This window comes from Rattus rattus, chromosome 9 (assembly GCF_011064425.1).
Source record: "Rattus rattus isolate New Zealand chromosome 9, Rrattus_CSIRO_v1, whole genome shotgun sequence".
Taxonomy (NCBI): domain Eukaryota; kingdom Metazoa; phylum Chordata; class Mammalia; order Rodentia; family Muridae; genus Rattus; species Rattus rattus.
The window spans coordinates 75,084,760-75,093,499 of record NC_046162.1 but is presented as its reverse complement, the minus strand read 5'-3'; the positions used below and the strand labels follow the sequence as shown (position 1 = coordinate 75,093,499).

The following is an 8,740-nucleotide window of genomic DNA, read 5'->3' as shown; positions in this document are numbered from 1 at the left end:
AGCCTGAACTCAAGCCTTGCATTTCAAGGGCACAGAAGGCGTCCCTCCCCTTCTTCTACAGCCTCAGATGAGTCCCCTGGAGAAACCCCAAGTTAGCCTCCTAAGGAGAGCCAGCTCCTTGAGGGAGGTGGCTGAACCTGGGGATGATCTGGGGGCAGCAGATTTTGCCAGGAACTTGGTGTGTGTGTGTGTGTGTGTGTGTGTGTGTGTGTGTGTGTGTGTGTGTGTGTGTGTGTGTGCGTGCGTGCACGCGCTCTCCTGGGTCCCCAAAAGCTGGCACCAAAGGACCTGGATGCTTACGTAGCACCTTGGCAGTAACAAAGCTATTCTAAAGAAAAACACTTGTACCCCTCTCCCCCTTAGCTCTAGGACAGTTATGTGTGTAGCTTCTGATAGAAGAAAGAGGGGTAGCCTGAGGAAAGGGTACAAGGAACAATTGGAGCTGCCCCATGGGGACACTTTTAGGTAAATTCTGAAATTTGCCCTACCTGAGGATGACTAGATACCTGCCTGAGAGAGACACTGGTACAGAGCTGCCTGGGAACAGACAAATTCCCTAGTTCTTCCTGTGGGCAGAGCAGCCTGGGGAAAGCCCTCTAGCTGTCCAAGTAGTGTAGATCCAGGTGCCTAGAGGCTGGGTCAGGTCTTGTTCACGGAGCCCTGAGGTCACGGGGATAGGACTTAAAGGTCATGGCTGCATGGCTCCAAGCTTAGATTTTCTATGCCCAGCTGGCCGGCTGGGCTGCAGCTTCTCACATGGCTGAGGGTAGGATCTGAGGGCTATGGCTGGGTAACCGCAGCACCTGCTGCAGCCTGGTCCCACTCAACTCTCTGGCATCCAATGGGCGAAGCCTGGTTAGACTTCCCAGGGGGTCTGCTTTAACTGTCTTGAGAATGCTCACAGCCCAGAGGGGTGACAAGGAGGTGATTATGTAAGGTTTAAAGGGAATCATCGGTATGGCCCTGTCTCCCACTGCCAAAACGAGAGAACAGCCAGCAGGCTTTACAGTTTGCAGCCCTAGGTGGGCTCACTTGGGATGGAGAGGCTTACCCCAGGATAGTGGGAGAGTAAGTTTCATTCCTTGGGGAACACAGGGAAAAACCTCGGGTATCTAAAGCTTTTTAGAACTATCCTCAAAGCTGCAGCTTGGTATCTCTCCCCTCACACACGCCTACACCAGCCCTGGAAGTTCAGGGCCCATAGGAGGCCTAGCTGGTGCTTGAGGGCTTCTCTCTTCCGGTGTGGAGGGACCTTTCCTAAGGCCATCTTTTCCTTTTTGCTCCTTAGCAGAGTAATTAATTGTTAACCCACTAACCTATACAGTCATGTGTCTATCATCTGTGGGTCTGAGTCTGTGATGGGACAGCAACACAAGCTGGTAACCCACCTCTTTTTCAGAGCCTAGCCCCCAGGCATTCAGCTTCAATGGTCTACCCACCCCCTGCCCCTCTGCCCTATGGCTCCATGTATAGGGGGTTAGGCCTCAGATACAATATCAAATGGCTGCACTCATCCTTAGGAGAGGAGGATGGGGTCTTGCTCATACACTAGACATTTATGGGTGAAGGCATGATTATTACAAGACGGATACTTGTATATACTTTATTGTTATTAGTGTGTATGCATGTAGTGTGTGTGCATACGTGTGTGTGCATGTTCGTGTGTGCACAAGCATGTGCCCTTGTATACTGTGAAGATCAGAGGACAGCTTCTCTCCTTCCATCTCATTGAGACAAGACCGTCTTGCTGTTTCTGCCCCACTCTATACATCAAGCTAGCTGGCCCATGACCCATGATCCTCCTGTCTCAGCCTCATATCTGCCAACAGAAGCTCTGTGACTTCAAGTCTCTACTGCCACATTCAGCTTTTTAGGTGGACTCTGGGGGTTAAGCTTGGGTCATTGGGCTTATACTGCAAAGGCCTTACCCTCTGAGCCTTCCAGCTCACTCGTACCTCGTGCTTTTAAGTGTATTTGTGTATCTGTATGTTTGGATGTTCATGTACTTACTTCTGTGTCTATTCTATATGTATCTTCTCCCTACCCTGAGAGAGAGAGAGAGAGTGTGTGTGTGTGTGTGTGTGTGTGTGTGTGTGTATGAGAGACAGAGAAGTCCTTACCGTGCACAATCCTCTTTTCCCAGCATTTCAGGAGTACGAGGATGTCACTTTGTCTCTTCCGGGGACCTAACTCCACAAGCCCGAACTGCATCTTCCCACACGCGCAGCTCTGCAGATTTTCAAATATTTATCCTCCTATATTTAAAATCTGTGAAATCTCCCTCTCTCTTCCTCATACCTTATGTGCTTGTGAGTTCTCTCAGTCATCAGCCCCCTCTTCAACTCACTTCCTCTTTGTCTCTAGATATATATGCATATGTCTCTGTGTGTGTGCATACACACACACACACACACACACACACACACACACACACGCACCCTGCTAAAGAAAGAGAAACCAACCAGGCCATATTTTGTACTTCTAAATTGTGCACAGTAAAAGACACATGGTACCATCACTCTGACACACATCCAGCCAGAGAGGGATCTGAGCTCCAACTGCTCCTGAGGAGAAAGTCTGTCCTCCGAGGGGTTCCTCAGGCTGCCACTAAGCTGCACAAAGGGGAACTAATTGGTGCTTTCCCAGGGCTTGGAGAGAAGCTCTGAGAAAACACCACTCTCGCCTGGGCTGCTGGTGGCCTGGGGTCTTTTCTCCCAGAGTTGTGATATCTAAGAAGCTGCCTGAGGGGCAGAGGCTCCCCGGAGGTCTCTCTACATGCCGAGGTTGGTCTGTAGACTATCCCCATCCAGAGCCAGCTAGGCATCCCTGAACCACCGACCTTCCTGAGGAGAAGGAGCTTGAAGGGGCTGGGGAGGGGGCTCAGTCAGTAAAATGCCTGCTGAAGAAGCAGGAGGCCCTGAGACCAGGTCCTCAGCACAGGCAGCAGTGTGGACTTCTAACCCCAGCGCTATGAGGGTCAGGGGTCACGAAGACAAGCAGCCCGCTGCAGCTCGTTGATCAGACAGCTTAGTTGAACTAATAAACCCCAGGTTCAAGGTCAGACCCTGACTCAAAATAAGTAAAGGACAACAGAGGAATACATCCGACTTTGACCTCTGACCTACACATGCACCTGCATACTCACATGAACACACACACACACACACACACACACACACACACACACACACACATGCACAAAGAGGGGGGAAGGAGGAGGAAGAGCTGAGAGAAGGGGAAAGAGAAGGGGAGAAGAGAGAAGAGGTGGAAAGGGGTGGCGGGGAGATATTCTTGTGCTAAAACCCCTCTCCTTGCTTAGGCTGAGTCTTCTCTGTCCTTCCAGCAGGAGCACTTGCCCTGGAAAGCCCCAGAAGGACCCTGCCCCACCGGCTGAAGCTCTGAGGGATGTTTCTTGCTCTGTAGATTAGTAGCCACTCAGGAGCTTGGCTGCCCTAGACCAGCAGGAAGAAGGTGAAGAAAATGCTGCCAAGTGGCACAAAGTGAGCGGACACAGAGCTAGAGCAAACCTGTGTGCGTCAGAGTGTAGATAACGCAAGGAACCCCTTGATAAATGGGCACAGAAAGACACACAGGCAGGGACAGACGGACACAGGCTGAGTGGCCTTTGTCGGAAGCACTGAGACCAGAAGATGTTCTTTTTAAACATTTGGGTTATTTGTGTCCCCATGAGGAAACGTCTTGAGGATTTGACCTGATTTGAAAACCAGGAAGCATTGCTCCTTGACTTAAGTCAGCCGGTGCTAACTCACTGAAGGTTTACCTTACTTTTATTTTGGCTATAAACCTCCCCATGAGACTGGAGTGGGGATTTTTATTCGTGATGTCCTCTGAGAACTCGGAAACCTTCCGTTTTAGAGTGTTTGGGGTTTGGAAGTTTGGATTAGGATGTTCGAGCTATGTCAATGACTTTCCCCAGCTCTTCTGGTTAAAAGTACAGTGGTTTGTTTATATGTGGGCGGGGCCGCATGCAGGCATGGCGGTATGTGAACTCCTGCTCTGGAGCGAACTGGAATGCACAAAGAATGAGTAACGGAGTACAGCTGTTAGCCCAAATGTGACCAACTCTAATGGCTGGGGCTCTCGGCCACTGTGTGAGTTTCCCAAGCTGTTGTATATATAAGTATATTAGGGGTGTAGCTCAGCTGGTCAGGGGCTTGCCTGGCATTCCCAAGAACAGCAGAACAGCGAATGGAAGTGTTGTCAAGAGGCAAGCCATGAGAACAAGCGTGTAGAAACAAATGAGCCCTATTTGTCTCCCCGCCCCCTGTAGTCCCTTGTATGCCCTAAGTGGCTGAATAGACCTTATCCCCTGCCTCCTAGTCTCCTTGGCTTCCTAGGGTTGAAAAGGAAGAAGTGAAGACAGGCAGTCACATTTCCCAGAAACTGGGTTACCTACGGATAGTTTGATCCTTCCACCTAACATCTCCAGCCACTTTCTAAAACTTACCCTAGGGGTAGTGTTTGCAACCCCTCTCCTGACCTCTAGGGATCAGAGTGCATGTGGGGTTTTGTCAACTTGACACAACTGGAGGATGTGGGAGCCTGCTGTAGGGGGTGGTCCCACCCCTGGGGACGTGGTCCTGAGCTGTATGAGAAAGGATGTTGAACAAGCCGTGGGGAGCAAACCATTACATGATCTCCAAGGTCTTTGCTTCAGTTCCTGCTTCCAGGATCCCGCTTTGAGTTCCTGCCCTGGCTTCCCTTGAAGAGGGATAGTAACCTGTAAATCAAATCAACAGTTTTCTGGAGCAAGTTCCTTTTGATCAGTGTTTTATCAGGGCACCAGAAAATCAAATGAATACAGGCTGCGACGATTCAACAGATCCCGCCCCATCATCCCCGACGGGAATTTTACGTGGCTCTCTGCCAACCTGGTGGCCCTCATTACTATTAGTCCGTGAGTAAAGATAGGAATTTCGCCTCTCCCATTTTACAATGTCTATTTACTATTCTCCTGGAAACTGCATACCCATTAGCTTGCCTCATACACTCTAAACATGGGTTTCTCAAACCGGTAATTGTCCCTGAGGGGCAGATGGGAAGTCAGCAGTTTATTCTACAATTCTTGACTCCGACATGCTTTTTTTTTTCATTTCCAGGAACAATCTGACAGAGAGAGCCTCAGATCGGCTGCAGCTGTTCTTGACCCGATGACTTCTGGCTTCGTGGAAGGAGTTGTTTATCGTCCGCGAGTTACGAACGCACCGTAGGCAGCTGGGAGATGCTGTAAGCAGCAGGTCCGGTGTGGACAGCCACCCCGCGGATCAGCTGAGAATTCTGACCTTGGGTCAAACCAGTTTGTGTTTTGACCGCTTCCTTTCGAGTGTGTATTTTAATGACTTGAAATTCCCCCCTTGGGTTATCTACGTCACTCTCTTTTGATAGACAGAAAGAAGAAGGAATATCAGTGGCCTCCTTTTTGAGAACTGTGACTCGACTGTCACAGAACAGCAAGAGGCACATCAGATGCCACCCTCAATGACTCCAAAAGGCAACCCTAGGAATGGCTTCTATGAAACAGAGCAACTCGTGTGGGGATGGATCTCGCCACCAGCCCCAGGAAGCTCTTTCTCACCCCTTTAAGCTTCCAGTAGTGCCAGATGATTTTTTTGGTTTGTGACAGTGTCCCCTCCGCTCTCTTTCTCTGGCACATGCCTTCTCTTTGGTAAACTCACATTTCCTGGGTTATTTTGACCAGCCCTACTTCCCCATGTGGAGTGGTTCAGTATTAAAAATCACTTGTACAACACCAGCCTTCCCCACCAGACTATCATTCTGACATGGGCAAGATGCGTGCCTGTCTTTCTGCTGGACGCAACTCCAGTGCCCAGTGCACAGCCTGCTGAGGAATAGTCATACGTCAGATACTTACGGAATGAAAAATAAATGACAATAGACACAAACCTCCACCATTCCGTGAAACAAGAAGTCTGGTAATAAGGAATAAGGAGAAGCAGAGGGCTGAATGGACGGCAGGCAATCACCAGCTGGTTGTAAAGACAAAAGAGGCTGGGTTCTCTCACCCTTGGGAGGGGGCGAGCAGGGCAGCAGGGTTCTGGACACTCTCGTTCACCTAGCAACCTGACTTAATGGGCAGAACTCCAAGGTTGGCTGCCTTGTCCCCACTTCACAGATGTAAAGACTGACGCTTGAGTGTCCAAATGGCCTGAGACCCACAAAGTGATGTTTGCACCCAAGACCATGTAGCTTCACAGATGGGAGGCAAGACTCTGTAGACCCGGGCAAGGCTATGCCCAACCTCAGTCGAGTCTGCTGCTCGCTCCCCTTGGATTGTACATGGGTTTTTGCTCACAGTCGGAAGAACGAAACATCCAGATTGGAACTCGAGGCCCCCAGGGTCTGAGGGAGGAAGCACCTCTGACCTCACCTTTCCAGTGAGCTGGGGTAGCAGTCAGGGCTTGCACAGAGGGCTATTGCAGTTTCCCTTCTGTCTCAAGTCTTCACCATGCTCTCCCAGATCAGCTTGTAGAGACACCAGCCAGACTGGCAGGGGTCCCGGAGAGGAGGGCACCAGCTGGAGCCTGCTTCAACAGCACAGCCAGAGTTGCGCACCGCAGGGCTGGGGCTGCCTGTCTTTCCTCGTTGCAGCCAGAGGCTGGCTGTCCCCAATGGATTCTTTCCATTTGTAATCCTAGTCTCTGTTCGCTTCGCCCAGACATCCCACCCTTGGAGGACGGCGCCATTGTGTGCCCCTGGTATGGTTTGTATTCCTTGTTATAGAAACTTCTGGGGACACTGACGGAGAGATCCCTCACGCGAAGCTTTTGCTCCCACCCCCCATCTGTCAGTGTCTGAACATAACCACTTATGCACGACTAAAGATGCTAACTGGAAACAGGAGCCTTGGAGAAGTGGCCACTGGGCATGGGCTTTGAACCCTACAGATCGCTGGTCCCTTAGAATCCTTGTCCTGAGTGAATGGGGGAGAATCCTCTCCTGGGCTCTGAATCATAACTGTGTTGACACAGGAGCAGCAACAAAGGATCAGAGTAGCTAGAGAGGGCTGCAACCTGGGCTTCTGGCCCTCGGCGTCTGTTATAGACATGTTACAGACATGTGTTATAGGCATGTTATAGACATACAGCATTCTCTGCATCCTCAGAATCTGAGTGTCTTGGCTCTTCTTCCTCCACTCCTTTGTCAACTGCAGTGCGGCCACCATTTCTCTCCCAGAAGGAGCAACACAATAAGACTAGAGAGACTGAAAAGACCAGCAACTCCTCAGAAACAGCACTTCCCACATGCTGGAGAGAGTGTATGCACTAGAAGAGGCTTCCAGGAGGGGAAGACAGGAAGCCCACTCTGTCCCTGGGCCTGCTTGTCTCTCAGACTCTCTCGTGGATACTTCTTTGGGTGCAATCTCAGCTAATGGAGGAAAAGCCATTTCTGGCTTTCTCTTTGATGTCTAGGATCCTGGAGCAGAGGTCTGGCTCAGTGAGAGATCTCACACTTTCCAGACTTAATGCAACCAGCAGCAGTCAGGCTGAGGGTGAGGTGGGCTGCACAGTCCCGGGTCACTCATACAGAGCAGAGAAGGCTTCTGTACAGGTCAACCTGTCTCTCTGGAAGGACTCCATGTCACCGTTCATCCACCTCAGACCATAAGCTCATCGAGATGAGAGGGGGCACTGGGAAGACCACCAGCCCTGCCCCCACCCTCTTGGACCTGGTGATTTCTGCACAGCGAGAGATCTGATAAGAGCCTAGGGGTCAGTTGGTTTGCCCTCAGAATCTCCCATCTTACAAACCATCTGGCCAAACCAACTAGAGAGGAGTGGGGCCTCTACCTGCCCTGCCCTTGCCTTTGGTATCTCAGTACACAGTTACCCATTTCCAAACAGAGCCAAGAAAAGTCCATTCATCATCATGGTCCCTGTCTCTGAGGAGCTCACATCCCAGACACGGGACAGACTCCGTGGACTCAAGAACTAAGACTTGAGACCAGAAACATGTAAGGAGCTCTGAGCAGGGCACACATAGTCTGGTTCCTGTGATAGAATGTTCTAGAAAAGGCAGGACTACAGAGACAGAAAACATACCATTGTTTGCCAGACGTTCGGGGCACTGGAGCAGAGAGAGAAGGACAACGGGTGGATCAAAGCAGGGTTTTAGGGCGGTGAAATGTTCTAGATGGCAGATACAGGACCTCATACATTTACCCAGAGACACCACATGCACAATACCGACAGCAACCCTGGCACAGGCGGTGGGCTTTGTCTTGACAGTAACACATTGCCCTGGTTCCTTGCCCTGTACCACACTAATGCAAGATGCTCACAGCAGGAGCAACAGAGGTGGGAGTGAGGAGGTGCATGGGAACTCTCTGTACTTTCCAGTCAATTTTCCCCCTCAAACTGCTTAAAATCATAGTCTATTCATTTAAAGAAAAATGCAAGGTGGAGAAAGAAAGGGAGAGATGGAGTCGCTGTGGGAGAGCTGAGAGGGGGCGGGGTGGGAATAAAAAAGAAAAGTTAGAAATCAACCCTAAGAAGAACGATGCCCTTAAGGACGATCCTCCCACCCAGAGCCCGAACTTGCAATCCTCTGGGGACATGAAAAAGACCTTGTAGGTCAGAGCCCCTCATTGCAGCAAAAGTGAGAGGGAAGGGGAGAAAGTGTCGGGGTACAGTTTAGGGAGTGGGGCCCCTGGCACAGATGGCACAAACCGCAAGTGCAATTACTCAAAAAAAAAAAGAAC

At 50.5% G+C, this 8,740-nt stretch overlaps 1 long non-coding RNA gene across 1 annotated transcript in view; it reads left to right on the top strand.

The window, feature by feature from the left end:
• The window catches only part of LOC116909140, an 8,948-nt gene extending 3,044 nt beyond the window's left edge, over positions 1-5,904 (top strand). Inside the window, exon 3 of the long non-coding RNA XR_004389052.1 lies at positions 5,121-5,904. This is a non-coding gene — a long non-coding RNA (uncharacterized LOC116909140). The remainder of the gene's footprint in view (positions 1-5,120) is intronic.
• Positions 5,905-8,740: the final 2,836 nt, after the last annotated feature.